Genomic DNA, 5173 nt, shown 5'->3' on the forward strand with positions numbered 1-5173 from the left:
TGAAGTTAGGATGATTGCGGTTGCTGGGATGATAGGTGGCTGTGACTGGTTGCTGTGACCTCTAAAAACTGCTCACGAACTGAGCTGATTCACTAGAAATAACACACTACTCCATCTCATGCGCACCAGCACAAAGCTCACAGACACTAGTAATCTGATTAACTCCATAATTAGCCAAAAAATCCACCTTCATCATCAAAGCCCTAAGCTGAGCAGCTATAACAGTAGCTGCATCTACTTCCAGAATTCCTGCTACCTTGCCCTGAGGTAGCCTCTGAGTTGGGTTCTGGTATTCATTAGCAGCCATCAATTCAATCAATTCATAAGCTTCATCATAGCTTTTGGCCCATAAAGCTCCTCCTGATGCTGCATCAAGCATGGGTCTAGAAGTAGCACCCAACCCATTGTAAAAGCAGTTAATGATCATCCAGTCAGGCATCCCATTGTGAGGACACTTTCGAAGCATCTCCTTATATTTCTCCCAAGCCTCACATAAATACTCTCCAAACTGCTGCGCAAATTGAGTAAGAGCATTCCTGAATGCAGCTGTCTTTGCCATAGGAAAGAACTTAGTAAGGAACTTTTGAGCAAGATCTTCCCATTTAGTGATAGAGCCTGGTGATAGAGAATGTAACCAACATTTAGCTTTGTCCCGAAGAGAGAATGGGAAATGCCTCAACATAATAGCATCTTCAGGGACATTGTTGAATTTGAAAGTGTCGCAGATCTCGATGAAATCTCTAATATGCATATTGGGGTCTTTAATCGGAGAACCCCCAAAGTGAACCAGGTTCTACACCATCTGCATTGTGCTAGCTTTGATTTAAAAAGTGTTAGCCGTGATGGATGGTCTGATAATGCTAGATTGAATATCATTGATCCTTGGCTGAGAATAGTCCATCAAAGCCTTTGTATTCGCTTCTGGTTCACCCATTGCAACAAGAGCATCTTCTTCTTTCTCAACTAAGATTTCTTCTTCAACTTTCTACTCTACAAGAACTTCTTCTACTAATTCCTCATCTGCTTTTTCCAGTATTCTTTTTCGAAGTTGAGAACGCGTTAGCATACATGCTCTCTAGGGTACCTGAAAAAGCAACAAACAAACAAGTAAAATATCCGAGTCAATGAAGTTTAACGACCACTGATGTCAAGAACATAAACTAAAAATAACCACGAGTCCTCGGCAGCGGCGCCAAAAACTTTTTAGGACGAAAACACGCGCTAATATTCACGCAAGTATACACGATCGCAAGTAATATAGAATTAATTCTAGTTCGTTCCCATAGCGACCCTATTAATATTAACTTCAATTTATGAACTTATGCAACAATGGTATGGTTACTATTCAATGCTAAAATGATAACAAATTGGGAGTGTTTATAACTACGATTAACTAAGAGATTATACTAATTATTATTAACTAAGAGAATTAAGGTTGATTAACTTATATAACACAAACATGGGATTCTTACTTCATTATATACTTCATTGAATAACCTTCTTGTTCTTAACCTTAGCATGCAATGGTGATGATACTAATTAGATAACATAAAACTAGTAAACGCCAACTGTCATTGCACGAATACCCTACTACCAGACATCCACAAAAGAGATAGAAGCTGAATAAACACCAATTATATTGAGACGCTATATGTCTATAGAATTTGACAATATAATGGTTTAATGCGCAAGTTAACTATCGTGATTACATAGGGCAAGTAAGATTGTTAAAATTACCTACGAATTATGCATAACAAATACATGAACCTAAGCTAGAATGGCAAGTTCTAAATCCCTAAATTCACTTTCACTTTATTAGAGATTAACACGCTATCTTATAAGTTCGCGATGCTCATAAGACGAATAAGCACAACCAATACTAGGATATCATACAATCACCACACACTAAGGTATCGAAACAATTAACTAAAGAAATCCATAAGTAAATCAGTTAGAACCCCACGATAACGATTAGCCCATAACCGAACTCATCATCACCGTGGGTTCCGATGAAAGCATGGTATAATAAATTAAGTCTTTATAAATACGAATAATAATTAAAGTACGTTAAACAAGAGTATAGGTTCAACAAAACAAGAAACGAGCATCCAAGATTACAACTTAAAACAAAGAATCACAAGAATAAACTAGGTCTTCTTTGCCTTGGTGGAATTTGTTCTATAGGTCTTCTTGATGTCTTCTCTTTAAGCTCTGTTACGTCTTGTTATGAAAAACAATCTTAAGTTATCATTATATAGCAGCCCTGATCAGTAGAAAAGTCCAGAAATCAATCTTTTATTCAAAATAGGATTATTAAAACCCGACATGGCGCGGCTGTGCGCTTCATCAGTGTGGGCGCGCTGTCATCTTGTTCACCCAGGGCGTGCTGACCTTCTGGAAAAAGTTCTTCTGCTTGCTTTTCTGGCTGGCTTGAGATGGCGATCCACGAGCTTACTTCCTGAACACATTCCTAGCACCAATTGAGCACCTAAACCATGCTAAATCTCTTCAGTCTTTCAACTATGCCTGAGATGCAAAAACACTACAAAAACACATCAAAAACATAAGTAACTCGAGTATAAAACGCCAATTCAGGCCTTTATAGAGCATTCTAAGTGGATATAAATGCCACTTAACTGTATGCGGGAGTTGTGTTGAAGGCTATGATTGCAGAGACGGAGAGTGAAATGTCACAGAAGGAGAAGGAGAGTAAGAAGAGAAAGTTTGAAGGAAATGAAGGACAGTAACAAGCAGGGAAGTTTCCAAATTTTAATCAGAAGAAAGTCAAGTTTTGTCAAGGAAGGAATTTCAATTTTAAGAAGCAAAATGCAGGAGACGGATGATAAGGCAACCATCAAGCCACTGGAAACCAGCCAAATCAATAGAGATTAGCTTTACCAGACTTCCAGGTATGCGGAAAGAAACATGGATGAGTTTGTAATAAGTTGAATGTGATTTGTTATAGATGTAACCAGAAAGGGCACTATTCGAGGGAGTGCCATAATCAGCCAGCCAGAGAGCCAGTAAATAAAGACCAACCTACCAAGAATCTAGCGGGCAAAGTTCCAGCAATTGGATTTACATGCTTCAAATGTGGAAATCCATGACACTTAGCAAGGGAAGGAAGACACTAGTTCCAGTCATTAATGCATTGAGGATCATGGGATCTACTCCAGTAGTGAATGAACCTCCAATAGCTAGAGTTTTTGACATGTCTATGAAGGACGCTATTCAGGACACTGATGTTGTGGAAGGTACGCTTACTGTGAATTCTTTATATGCCAAGGTGTTAGTAGATTCAGGAGCAACTCGATCATTTATTTCTCAAGATTTTGTTAATAAGTTAAAATGTCCAGTTGAATAGTTAAATGAAAAAATGACCATGGAATTAGCAAATGAAGAGTGTGTATCTATTAATCAAGTGTGTGTCAACTGTGAGATTGAGATTTCTGGCAATAATTTTTGTGTGGTTTTGATACCATTTAAGTTAAGAGAATTTGACGTTATTCTAGGAATGGACTGGCTATCTAAGCACGATACTCATATAGACTGTCATAACAAGAAGGTAATTTTGAGGACACCAGATGAGAAAGTGGTGACGTTTAGAGGTCAGAGACAAGCAAAGAAGTTCTTAACGATAATTTAAGCCAAGAAATTATTGCGACAAGGATGTGAGCATATTATTGCTTATGTGATAGATAGAAATTAGGAGTCAACAAAACTTGAAGATATTCCAGTAGTTAATTAGTTTCCAGACGTGTTTTCAGATGAGTTACCCGGACTTCCTCAAATTGAGTTTGCGATTGACTTAACACTTGGAACATAACCAGTATCTAAGGCCCCGTACAGAATGGAGCCCGTTGAAATTAAGGAGTTAGCGAAGCAGTTGCAAGAGTTATTAGAAAAAGGAGTGATTAGGCCCAGTATGTCCCCATGGGGTGCACCGATATTATTTGTTAAGAAAAAAGACGGAAGCATGAGGTTATGCATCGACTATGGGGAGCTCAACAAGCTTACAATCAAGAATAAGTATCCATTACCTCAAATTAATGATTTGTTTAACCAGTTGAAGGGAGCCAAATATTTTTCTAAGATTGATTTGAGATTCAGATATCACCAACTAAAGATTAAACCTAGAGATATACCGAAGACAACTTTCAGAACAAGGTATGGCCATTATTAATTTTTAGTGTTATCTTTTGGATTAACCAATGCCCTAACAACGTTTATGAACTTGATGAACAAAATTTTCAAGGAATATTTGGACAAGTTTGTCATTGTGTTTATAGATGACATTTTAATTTACTCGAAGTCAGTAGAAGACCAGGCAGAACACTTAAGGATATTGTTGGAAATTTTGAGGAAGGAAAAGTTCTATGCTAAATTCTCAAAGTGTGAATTTTGCCTACAGGAAGTTCAGTTCTTATGACACATAGTTAGTAATGAAGGAATCAAAGTGGACCCATCAAAGATTGAAGCTATTACAAATTAAGAAAGGCAAAAAACACCAATAGAAGTGAGAAGTTGCTTGAGATTAGCCGGATATTATTGACGATTTGTTCAAGATTTCTCGAAGATTGTGAAACCTTTAATGAAGCTTACCAGAAAAAATTAAAAGTTTATATGGAACGAGAAGTGTGAAGAAAGTTTTCAAGAATTGAAGAAGAGATTGATCACGACACCTGTTTTGTCACTTCCAGATGACCAAGGAAATTTTGTAATCTATAGTGATGCTTCTCATAAGGGATTAGGTTGTGTTTTGATGCAGCACGATAAAGTTATTGCATATGCGTCTAGACAATTGAAACCTCATGAGCAGAAGTATCTTACTCATGACTTGGAACTAGCGGCAATAATATTCACTTTGAAGATTTGGAGACATTATCTATATGGAGAAAAATGTGAGATTTTCACGGATCATAAAAGTTTGAAGTACATATTCACGTAAAAGGAACTCAACATGAGACAAAGAAGGTAGTTGAAGTTGATCAAGGACTACGACCGTACGATTGACAATCACCCAGAAAAAGCAAATGTTGTGGCAGATGCATTAAGCCGAAAGAAGAGATTGAATGTGTTGATAGTACCCGAGGAGTTATATAAGGAATTTTAGAAATTGGAATTGGAGATCAGAGTTTGCAAGCCCAATGAAGCAAAGATATATAGTATGACT

At 37.3% G+C, this 5173-nt stretch overlaps 1 non-coding gene across 1 annotated transcript; it reads left to right on the top strand.

Moving 5' to 3' along the window:
* The first annotated feature begins 437 nt into the window (after positions 1 to 437).
* Positions 438 to 544, top strand: LOC141675912 (small nucleolar RNA R71). Its single transcript, XR_012556539.1, has one exon. It is a non-coding gene; the product is annotated as a small nucleolar RNA R71 (small nucleolar RNA).
* The last annotated feature ends 4629 nt before the right edge of the window (positions 545 to 5173 follow it).

This window comes from Apium graveolens, chromosome 7, assembly GCF_009905375.1.
Source record: "Apium graveolens cultivar Ventura chromosome 7, ASM990537v1, whole genome shotgun sequence".
Taxonomy (NCBI): domain Eukaryota; kingdom Viridiplantae; phylum Streptophyta; class Magnoliopsida; order Apiales; family Apiaceae; genus Apium; species Apium graveolens.